Here is an 11,923-nt window from a genome sequence, read left to right as displayed (position 1 = left end):
AAGGGACAACGTAGAACACGTCTCTGTCCTGGCACATTTTCGTGTGCGATACTTCCCTCCGGGTCTTCGGGCCTTGCGAAGCTCTGTGTACTGCGAGCGCTGCTACTCGCAGCTGAGAAGGACCGTGGAGCTAGCGGCGAATTCGGAGAGCTCTTCGCTGCACTGCGCCGCTCGCAAGCGGCTTCGTTCTTCGCCTTCTGCCGTCCGGCGAGAGCTGAACTCCAGCGGTCAGTTGCAGCTCTGCCCAACAGCGTGTTCTCAGTTCTGCGGGCAAGCACGCCCTCTTGCCTTGGCCCCGAGAGCAAAGTCCCGAGCGAGCACTCGACTCAGTGCAATGCACCCGGAAGGACGCTCTCGCTCGCCTTTCAAGGAGCGATTCCTAACAGCAGAAGCAGCAGAGGCACAAACTGCATGACGAGAAGGGACAACGTAGAACACGTCTCTGTGCTGGCACATTTTCGTGTGCGATACTTCCCTCCGGGTCTTCGGGCCTTGCGAAGCTCTGTGTACTGCGAGCGCTGCTACTCGCAGCTGAGAAGGACCGTGGAGCTAGCGGCGAATTCGGAGAGCTCTTCGCTGCACTGCGCCGCTCGCAAGCGGCTTCGTTCTTCGCCTTCTGCCGTCCGGCGAGAGCTGAACTCCAGCGGTCAGTTGCAGCTCTGCCCAACAGCGTGTTCTCAGTTCTGCGGGCAAGCACGCCCTCTTGCCTTGGCCCCGAGAGCAAAGTCCCGAGCGAGCACTCGACTCAGTGCAATGCACCCGGAAGGACGCTCTCGCTCGCCTTTCAAGGAGCGATTCCTAACAGCAGAAGCAGCAGAGGCACAAACTGCATGACGAGAAGGGACAACGTAGAACACGTCTCTGTCCTGGCACATTTTCGTGTGCGATACTTCCCTCCGGGTCTTCGGGCCTTGCGAAGCTCTGTGTACTGCGAGCGCTGCTACTCGCAGCTGAGAAGGACCGTGGAGCTAGCGGCGAATTCGGAGAGCTCTTCGCTGCACTGCGCCGCTCGCAAGCGGCTTCGTTCTTCGCCTTCTGCCGTCCGGCGAGAGCTGAACTCCAGCGGTCAGTTGCAGCTCTGCCCATCAGCGTGTTCTCAGTTCTGCGGGCAAGCACGCCCTCTTGCCTTGGCCCCGAGTGCAAAGTCCCGAGCGAGCACTCGACTCAGTGCAATGCACCCGGAAGGACCCTTTCGCTCGCCTTTCAAGGAGCGATTCCTAACAGCAGAAGCAGCAGAGGCACAAACTGCATGACGAGAAGGGACAACGTAGAACACGTCTCTGTGCTGGCACATTTTCGTGTGCGATACTTCCCTCCGGGTCTTCGGGCCTTGCGAAGCTCTGTGTACTGCGAGCGCTGCTACTCGCAGCTGAGAAGGACCGTGGAGCTAGCGGCGAATTCGGAGAGCTCTTCGCTGCACTGCGCCGCTCGCAAGCGGCTTCGTTCTTCGCCTTCTGCCGTCCGGCGAGAGCTGAACTCCAGCGGTCAGTTGCAGCTCTGCCCAACAGCGTGTTCTCAGTTCTGCGGGCAAGCACGCCCTCTTGCCTTGGCCCCGAGAGCAAAGTCCCGAGCGAGCACTCGACTCAGTGCAATGCACCCAGAAGGGACGCTATCGCTCGCCTTTCAAGGAGCGATTCCTAACAGCAGAAGCAGCAGAGGCACAAACTGCATGACGAGAAGGGACAACGTAGAACACGTCTCTGTGCTGGCACATTTTCGTGTGCGATACTTCCCTCCGGGTCTTCGGGCCTTGCGAAGCTCTGTGTACTGCGAGCGCTGCTACTCGCAGCTGAGAAGGACCGTGGAGCTAGCGGCGAATTCGGAGAGCTCTTCGCTGCACTGCGCCGCTCGCAAGCGGCTTCGTTCTTCGCCTTCTGCCGTCCGGCGAGAGCTGAACTCCAGCGGTCAGTTGCAGCTCTGCCCAACAGCGTGTTCTCAGTTCTGCGGGCAAGCACGCCCTCTTGCTTTGGCCCCGAGTGCAAAGTCCCGAGCGAGCACTCGACTCAGTGCAATGCACCCAGGACGCTCTCGCTCGTCTTTCAAGGAGCGATTCCTAACAGCAGAAGCAGCAGAGGCACAAACTGCATGACGAGAAGGGACAACGTAGAACACGTCTCTGTCCTGGCACATTTTCGTGTGCGATACTTCCCTCCGGGTCTTCGGGCCTTGCGAAGCTCTGTGTACTGCGAGCGCTGCTACTCGCAGCTGAGAAGGACCGTGGAGCTAGCGGCGAATTCGGAGAGCTCTTCGCTGCACTGCGCCGCTCGCAAGCGGCTTCGTTCTTCGCCTTCTGCCGTCCGGCGAGAGCTGAACTCCAGCGGTCAGTTGCAGCTCTGCCCAACAGCGTGTTCTCAGTTCTGCGGGCAAGCACGCCCTCTTGCCTTGGCCCCGAGTGCAAAGTCCCGAGCGAGCACTCGACTCAGTGCAATGCACCCGGAAGGACGCTCTCGCTCGCCTTTCAAGGAGCGATTCCTAACAGCAGAAGCAGCAGAGGCACAAACTGCATGACGAGAAGGGACAACGTAGAACACGTCTCTGTCCTGGCACATTTTCGTGTGCGATACTTCCCTCCGGGTCTTCGGGCCTTGCGAAGCTCTGTGTACTGCGAGCGCTGCTACTCGCAGCTGAGAAGGACCGTGGAGCTAGCGGCGAATTCGGAGAGCTCTTCGCTGCACTGCGCCGCTCGCAAGCGGCTTCGTTCTTCGCCTTCTGCCGTCCGGCGAGAGCTGAACTCCAGCGGTCAGTTGCAGCTCTGCCCATCAGCGTGTTCTCAGTTCTGCGGGCAAGCACGCCCTCTTGCCTTGGCCCCGAGAGCAAAGTCCCGAGCGAGCACTCGACTCAGTGCAATGCACCCGGAAGGACCCTTTCGCTCGCCTTTCAAGGAGCGATTCCTAACAGCAGAAGCAGCAGAGGCACAAACTGCATGACGAGAAGGGACAACGTAGAACACGTCTCTGTGCTGGCACATTTTCGTGTGCGATACTTCCCTCCGGGTCTTCGGGCCTTGCGAAGCTCTGTGTACTGCGAGCGCTGCTACTCGCAGCTGAGAAGGACCGTGGAGCTAGCGGCGAATTCGGAGAGCTCTTCGCTGCACTGCGCCGCTCGCAAGCGGCTTCGTTCTTCGCCTTCTGCCGTCCGGCGAGAGCTGAACTCCAGCGGTCAGGTGCAGCTCTGCCCAACAGCGTGTTCTCAGTTCTGCGGGCAAGCACGCCCTCTTGCCTTGGCCCCGAGAGCAAAGTCCCGAGCGAGCACTCGACTCAGTGCAATGCACCCAGAAGGGACGCTCTCGCTCGCCTTTCAAGGAGCGATTCCTAACAGCAGAAGCAGCAGAGGCACAAACTGCATGACGAGAAGGGACAACGTAGAACACGTCTCTGTCCTGGCACATTTTCGTGTGCGATACTTCCCTCCGGGTCTTCGGGCCTTGCGAAGCTCTGTGTACTGCGAGCGCTGCTACTCGCAGCTGAGAAGGACCGTGGAGCTAGCGGCGAATTCGGAGAGCTCTTCGCTGCACTGCGCCGCTCGCAAGCGGCTTCGTTCTTCGCCTTCTGCCGTCCGGCGAGAGCTGAACTCCAGCGGTCAGTTGCAGCTCTGCCCAACAGCGTGTTCTCAGTTCTGCGGGCAAGCACGCCCTCTTGCCTTGGCCCCGAGAGCAAAGTCCCGAGCGAGCACTCGACTCAGTGCAATGCACCCGGAAGGACGCTCTCGCTCGCCTTTCAAGGAGCGATTCCTAACAGCAGAAGCAGCAGAGGCACAAACTGCATGACGAGAAGGGACAACGTAGAACACGTCTCTGTCCTGGCACATTTTCGTGTGCGATACTTCCCTCCGGGTCTTCGGGCCTTGCGAAGCTCTGTGTACTGCGAGCGCTGCTACTCGCAGCTGAGAAGGACCGTGGAGCTAGCGGCGAATTCGGAGAGCTCTTCGCTGCACTGCGCCGCTCGCAAGCGGCTTCGTTCTTCGCCTTCTGCCGTCCGGCGAGAGCTGAACTCCAGCGGTCAGTTGCAGCTCTGCCCAACAGCGTGTTCTCAGTTCTGCGGGCAAGCACGCCCTCTTGCCTTGGCCCCGAGAGCAAAGTCCCGAGCGAGCACTCGACTCAGTGCAATGCACCCAGAAGGGACGCTCTCGCTCGTCTTTCAAGGAGCGATACCCAACAGCAGAAGCAGCAGAGGCACAAACTGCATGACGAGAAGGGACAACGTAGAACACGTCTCTGTCCTGGCACATTTTCGTGTGCGATACTTCCCTCCGGGTCTTCGGGCCTTGCGAAGCTCTGTGTACTGCGAGCGCTGCTACTCGCAGCTGAGAAGGACCGTGGAGCTAGCGGCGAATTCGGAGAGCTCTTCGCTGCACTGCGCCGCTCGCAAGCGGCTTCGTTCTTCGCCTTCTGCCGTCCGGCGAGAGCTGAACTCCAGCGGTCAGTTGCAGCTCTGCCCAACAGCGTGTTCTCAGTTCTGCGGGCAAGCACGCCCTCTTGCCTTGGCCCCGAGAGCAAAGTCCCGAGCGAGCACTCGACTCAGTGCAATGCACCCAGGACGCTCTCGCTCGTCTTTCAAGGAGCGATTCCTAACAGCAGAAGCAGCAGAGGCACAAACTGCATGACGAGAAGGGACAACGTAGAACACGTCTCTGTCCTGGCACATTTTCGTGTGCGATACTTCCCTCCGGGTCTTCGGGCCTTGCGAAGCTCTGTGTACTGCGAGCGCTGCTACTCGCAGCTGAGAAGGACCGTGGAGCTAGCGGCGAATTCGGAGAGCTCTTCGCTGCACTGCGCCGCTCGCAAGCGGCTTCGTTCTTCGCCTTCTGCCGTCCGGCGAGAGCTGAACTCCAGCGGTCAGTTGCAGCTCTGCCCAACAGCGTGTTCTCAGTTCTGCGGGCAAGCACGCCCTCTTGCCTTGGCCCCGAGAGCAAAGTCCCGAGCGAGCACTCGACTCAGTGCAATGCACCCAGAAGGGACGCTCTCGCTCGTCTTTCAAGGAGCGATTCCTAACAGCAGAAGCAGCAGAGGCACAAACTGCATGACGAGAAGGGACAACGTAGAACACGTCTCTGTCCTGGCACATTTTCGTGTGCGATACTTCCCTCCGGGTCTTCGGGCCTTGCGAAGCTCTGTGTACTGCGAGCGCTGCTACTCGCAGCTGAGAAGGACCGTGGAGCTAGCGGCGAATTCGGAGAGCTCTTCGCTGCACTGCGCCGCTCGCAAGCGGCTTCGTTCTTCGCCTTCTGCCGTCCGGCGAGAGCTGAACTCCAGCGGTCAGTTGCAGCTCTGCCCAACAGCGTGTTCTCAGTTCTGCGGGCAAGCACGCCCTCTTGCCTTGGCCCCGAGTGCAAAGTCCCGAGCGAGCACTCGACTCAGTGCAATGCACCCGGAAGGACGCTCTCGCTCGCCTTTCAAGGAGCGATTCCTAACAGCAGAAGCAGCAGAGGCACAAACTGCATGACGAGAAGGGACAACGTAGAACACGTCTCTGTCCTGGCACATTTTCGTGTGCGATACTTCCCTCCGGGTCTTCGGGCCTTGCGAAGCTCTGTGTACTGCGAGCGCTGCTACTCGCAGCTGAGAAGGACCGTGGAGCTAGCGGCGAATTCGGAGAGCTCTTCGCTGCACTGCGCCGCTCGCAAGCGGCTTCGTTCTTCGCCTTCTGCCGTCCGGCGAGAGCTGAACTCCAGCGGTCAGTTGCAGCTCTGCCCAACAGCGTGTTCTCAGTTCTGCGGGCAAGCACGCCCTCTTGCCTTGGCCCCGAGAGCAAAGTCCCGAGCGAGCACTCGACTCAGTGCAATGCACCCGGAAGGACGCTCTCGCTCGTCTTTCAAGGAGCGATTCCTAACAGCAGAAGCAGCAGAGGCACAAACTGCATGACGAGAAGGGACAACGTAGAACACGTCTCTGTCCTGGCACATTTTCGTGTGCGATACTTCCCTCCGGGTCTTCGGGCCTTGCGAAGCTCTGTGTACTGCGAGCGCTGCTACTCGCAGCTGAGAAGGACCGTGGAGCTAGCGGCGAATTCGGAGAGCTCTTCGCTGCACTGCGCCGCTCGCAAGCGGCTTCGTTCTTCGCCTTCTGCCGTCCGGCGAGAGCTGAACTCCAGCGGTCAGTTGCAGCTCTGCCCAACAGCGTGTTCTCAGTTCTGCGGGCAAGCACGCCCTCTTGCCTTGGCCCCGAGAGCAAAGTCCCGAGCGAGCACTCGACTCAGTGCAATGCACCCAGAAGGGACGCTCTCGCTCGCCTTTCAAGGAGCGATACCCAACAGCAGAAGCAGCAGAGGCACAAACTGCATGACGAGAAGGGACAACGTAGAACACGTCTCTGTCCTGGCACATTTTCGTGTGCGATACTTCCCTCCGGGTCTTCGGGCCTTGCGAAGCTCTGTGTACTGCGAGCGCTGCTACTCGCAGCTGAGAAGGACCGTGGAGCTAGCGGCGAATTCGGAGAGCTCTTCGCTGCACTGCGCCGCTCGCAAGCGGCTTCGTTCTTCGCCTTCTGCCGTCCGGCGAGAGCTGAACTCCAGCGGTCAGTTGCAGCTCTGCCCAACAGCGTGTTCTCAGTTCTGCGGGCAAGCACGCCCTCTTGCCTTGGCCCCGAGAGCAAAGTCCCGAGCGAGCACTCGACTCAGTGCAATGCACCCGGAAGGACGCTCTCGCTCGCCTTTCAAGGAGCGATTCCTAACAGCAGAAGCAGCAGAGGCACAAACTGCATGACGAGAAGGGACAACGTAGAACACGTCTCTGTGCTGGCACATTTTCGTGTGCGATACTTCCCTCCGGGTCTTCGGGCCTTGCGAAGCTCTGTGTACTGCGAGCGCTGCTACTCGCAGCTGAGAAGGACCGTGGAGCTAGCGGCGAATTCGGAGAGCTCTTCGCTGCACTGCGCCGCTCGCAAGCGGCTTCGTTCTTCGCCTTCTGCCGTCCGGCGAGAGCTGAACTCCAGCGGTCAGTTGCAGCTCTGCCCAACAGCGTGTTCTCAGTTCTGCGGGCAAGCACGCCCTCTTGCCTTGGCCCCGAGAGCAAAGTCCCGAGCGAGCACTCGACTCAGTGCAATGCACCCGGAAGGACGCTCTCGCTCGCCTTTCAAGGAGCGATTCCTAACAGCAGAAGCAGCAGAGGCACAAACTGCATGACGAGAAGGGACAACGTAGAACACGTCTCTGTCCTGGCACATTTTCGTGTGCGATACTTCCCTCCGGGTCTTCGGGCCTTGCGAAGCTCTGTGTACTGCGAGCGCTGCTACTCGCAGCTGAGAAGGACCGTGGAGCTAGCGGCGAATTCGGAGAGCTCTTCGCTGCACTGCGCCGCTCGCAAGCGGCTTCGTTCTTCGCCTTCTGCCGTCCGGCGAGAGCTGAACTCCAGCGGTCAGTTGCAGCTCTGCCCAACAGCGTGTTCTCAGTTCTGCGGGCAAGCACGCCCTCTTGCCTTGGCCCCGAGAGCAAAGTCCCGAGCGAGCACTCGACTCAGTGCAATGCACCCGGAAGGACGCTCTCGCTCGCCTTTCAAGGAGCGATTCCTAACAGCAGAAGCAGCAGAGGCACAAACTGCATGACGAGAAGGGACAACGTAGAACACGTCTCTGTCCTGGCACATTTTCGTGTGCGATACTTCCCTCCGGGTCTTCGGGCCTTGCGAAGCTCTGTGTACTGCGAGCGCTGCTACTCGCAGCTGAGAAGGACCGTGGAGCTAGCGGCGAATTCGGAGAGCTCTTCGCTGCACTGCGCCGCTCGCAAGCGGCTTCGTTCTTCGCCTTCTGCCGTCCGGCGAGAGCTGAACTCCAGCGGTCAGTTGCAGCTCTGCCCAACAGCGTGTTCTCAGTTCTGCGGGCAAGCACGCCCTCTTGCCTTGGCCCCGAGAGCAAAGTCCCGAGCGAGCACTCGACTCAGTGCAATGCACCCAGAAGGGACGCTCTCGCTCGTCTTTCAAGGAGCGATTCCCAACAGCAGAAGCAGCAGAGGCACAAACTGCATGACGAGAAGGGACAACGTAGAACACGTCTCTGTCCTGGCACATTTTCGTGTGCGATACTTCCCTCCGGGTCTTCGGGCCTTGCGAAGCTCTGTGTACTGCGAGCGCTGCTACTCGCAGCTGAGAAGGACCGTGGAGCTAGCGGCGAATTCGGAGAGCTCTTCGCTGCACTGCGCCGCTCGCAAGCGGCTTCGTTCTTCGCCTTCTGCCGTCCGGCGAGAGCTGAACTCCAGCGGTCAGTTGCAGCTCTGCCCATCAGCGTGTTCTCAGTTCTGCGGGCAAGCACGCCCTCTTGCCTTGGCCCCGAGAGCAAAGTCCCGAGCGAGCACTCGACTCAGTGCAATGCACCCGGAAGGACGCTCTCGCTCGCCTTTCAAGGAGCGATTCCTAACAGCAGAAGCAGCAGAGGCACAAACTGCATGACGAGAAGGGACAACGTAGAACACGTCTCTGTGCTGGCACATTTTCGTGTGCGATACTTCCCTCCGGGTCTTCGGGCCTTGCGAAGCTCTGTGTACTGCGAGCGCTGCTACTCGCAGCTGAGAAGGACCGTGGAGCTAGCGGCGAATTCGGAGAGCTCTTCGCTGCACTGCGCCGCTCGCAAGCGGCTTCGTTCTTCGCCTTCTGCCGTCCGGCGAGAGCTGAACTCCAGCGGTCAGTTGCAGCTCTGCCCAACAGCGTGTTCTCAGTTCTGCGGGCAAGCACGCCCTCTTGCCTTGGCCCCGAGAGCAAAGTCCCGAGCGAGCACTCGACTCAGTGCAATGCACCCGGAAGGACGCTCTCGCTCGTCTTTCAAGGAGCGATTCCTAACAGCAGAAGCAGCAGAGGCACAAACTGCATGACGAGAAGGGACAACGTAGAACACGTCTCTGTCCTGGCACATTTTCGTGTGCGATACTTCCCTCCGGGTCTTCGGGCCTTGCGAAGCTCTGTGTACTGCGAGCGCTGCTACTCGCAGCTGAGAAGGACCGTGGAGCTAGCGGCGAATTCGGAGAGCTCTTCGCTGCACTGCGCCGCTCGCAAGCGGCTTCGTTCTTCGCCTTCTGCCGTCCGGCGAGAGCTGAACTCCAGCGGTCAGTTGCAGCTCTGCCCAACAGCGTGTTCTCAGTTCTGCGGGCAAGCACGCCCTCTTGCCTTGGCCCCGAGAGCAAAGTCCCGAGCGAGCACTCGACTCAGTGCAATGCACCCGGAAGGACGCTCTCGCTCGCCTTTCAAGGAGCGATTCCTAACAGCAGAAGCAGCAGAGGCACAAACTGCATGACGAGAAGGGACAACGTAGAACACGTCTCTGTCCTGGCACATTTTCGTGTGCGATACTTCCCTCCGGGTCTTCGGGCCTTGCGAAGCTCTGTGTACTGCGAGCGCTGCTACTCGCAGCTGAGAAGGACCGTGGAGCTAGCGGCGAATTCGGAGAGCTCTTCGCTGCACTGCGCCGCTCGCAAGCGGCTTCGTTCTTCGCCTTCTGCCGTCCGGCGAGAGCTGAACTCCAGCGGTCAGTTGCAGCTCTGCCCAACAGCGTGTTCTCAGTTCTGCGGGCAAGCACGCCCTCTTGCCTTGGCCCCGAGAGCAAAGTCCCGAGCGAGCACTCGACTCAGTGCAATGCACCCGGAAGGACGCTCTCGCTCGCCTTTCAAGGAGCGATTCCTAACAGCAGAAGCAGCAGAGGCACAAACTGCATGACGAGAAGGGACAACGTAGAACACGTCTCTGTCCTGGCACATTTTCGTGTGCGATACTTCCCTCCGGGTCTTCGGGCCTTGCGAAGCTCTGTGTACTGCGAGCGCTGCTACTCGCAGCTGAGAAGGACCGTGGAGCTAGCGGCGAATTCGGAGAGCTCTTCGCTGCACTGCGCCGCTCGCAAGCGGCTTCGTTCTTCGCCTTCTGCCGTCCGGCGAGAGCTGAACTCCAGCGGTCAGGTGCAGCTCTGCCCAACAGCGTGTTCTCAGTTCTGCGGGCAAGCACGCCCTCTTGCCTTGGCCGCGAGTGCAAAGTCCCGAGCGAGCACTCGACTCAGTGCAATGCACCCAGGACGCTCTCGCTCGTCATTCAAGGAGCGATTCCTAACAGCAGAAGCAGCAGAGGCACAAACTGCATGACGAGAAGGGACAACGTAGAACACGTCTCTGTGCTGGCACATTTTCGTGTGCGATACTTCCCTCCGGGTCTTCGGGCCTTGCGAAGCTCTGTGTACTGCGAGCGCTGCTACTCGCAGCTGAGAAGGACCGTGGAGCTAGCGGCGAATTCGGAGAGCTCTTCGCTGCACTGCGCCGCTCGCAAGCGGCTTCGTTCTTCGCCTTCTGCCGTCCGGCGAGAGCTGAACTCCAGCGGTCAGTTGCAGCTCTGCCCAACAGCGTGTTCTCAGTTCTGCGGGCAAGCACGCCCTCTTGCCTTGGCCCCGAGAGCAAAGTCCCGAGCGAGCACTCGACTCAGTGCAATGCACCCGGAAGGACGCTCTCGCTCGTCTTTCAAGGAGCGATTCCTAACAGCAGAAGCAGCAGAGGCACAAACTGCATGACGAGAAGGGACAACGTAGAACACGTCTCTGTCCTGGCACATTTTCGTGTGCGATACTTCCCTCCGGGTCTTCGGGACTTGCGAAGCTCTGTGTACTGCGAGCGCTGCTACTCGCAGCTGAGAAGGACCGTGGAGCTAGCGGCGAATTCGGAGAGCTCTTCGCTGCACTGCGCCGCTCGCAAGCGGCTTCGTTCTTCGCCTTCTGCCGTCCGGCGAGAGCTGAAGTCCAGCGGTCAGGTGCAGCTCTGCCCAACAGCGTGTTCTCAGTTCTGCGGGCAAGCACGCCCTCTTGCCTTGGCCGCGAGTGCAAAGTCCCGAGCGAGCACTCGACTCAGTGCAATGCACCCAGGACGCTCTCGCTCGTCATTCAAGGAGCGATTCCTAACAGCAGAAGCAGCAGAGGCACAAACTGCATGACGAGAAGGGACAACGTAGAACACGTCTCTGTCCTGGCACATTTTCGTGTGCGATACTTCCCTCCGGGTCTTCGGGCCTTGCGAAGCTCTGTGTACTGCGAGCGCTGCTACTCGCAGCTGAGAAGGACCGTGGAGCTAGCGGCGAATTCGGAGAGCTCTTCGCTGCACTGCGCCGCTCGCAAGCGGCTTCGTTCTTCGCCTTCTGCCGTCCGGCGAGAGCTGAACTCCAGCGGTCAGTTGCAGCTCTGCCCAACAGCGTGTTCTCAGTTCTGCGGGCAAGCACGCCCTCTTGCCTTGGCCCCGAGAGCAAAGTCCCGAGCGAGCACTCGACTCAGTGCAATGCACCCAGAAGGGACGCTCTCGCTCGTCTTTCAAGGAGCGATTCCTAACAGCAGAAGCAGCAGAGGCACAAACTGCATGACGAGAAGGGACAACGTAGAACACGTCTCTGTCCTGGCACATTTTCGTGTGCGATACTTCCCTCCGGGTCTTCGGGCCTTGCGAAGCTCTGTGTACTGCGAGCGCTGCTACTCGCAGCTGAGAAGGACCGTGGAGCTAGCGGCGAATTCGGAGAGCTCTTCGCTGCACTGCGCCGCTCGCAAGCGGCTTCGTTCTTCGCCTTCTGCCGTCCGGCGAGAGCTGAACTCCAGCGGTCAGTTGCAGCTCTGCCCAACAGCGTGTTCTCAGTTCTGCGGGCAAGCACGCCCTCTTGCCTTGGCCCCGAGTGCAAAGTCCCGAGCGAGCACTCGACTCAGTGCAATGCACCCGGAAGGACGCTCTCGCTCGCCTTTCAAGGAGCGATTCCTAACAGCAGAAGCAGCAGAGGCACAAACTGCATGACGAGAAGGGACAACGTAGAACACGTCTCTGTGCTGGCACATTTTCGTGTGCGATACTTCCCTCCGGGTCTTCGGGCCTTGCGAAGCTCTGTGTACTGCGAGCGCTGCTACTCGCAGCTGAGAAGGACCGTGGAGCTAGCGGCGAATTCGGAGAGCTCTTCGCTGCACTGCGCCGCTCGCAAGCGGCTTCGTTCTTCGCCT

Source organism: Sturnus vulgaris, unplaced genomic scaffold (genome assembly GCF_052056855.1).
Source record: "Sturnus vulgaris isolate bStuVul1 unplaced genomic scaffold, bStuVul1.hap1 Scaffold_194, whole genome shotgun sequence".
Classification (NCBI taxonomy): Eukaryota; Metazoa; Chordata; class Aves; order Passeriformes; family Sturnidae; genus Sturnus; species Sturnus vulgaris.
Note: the sequence above shows the minus strand (reverse complement) of the source record.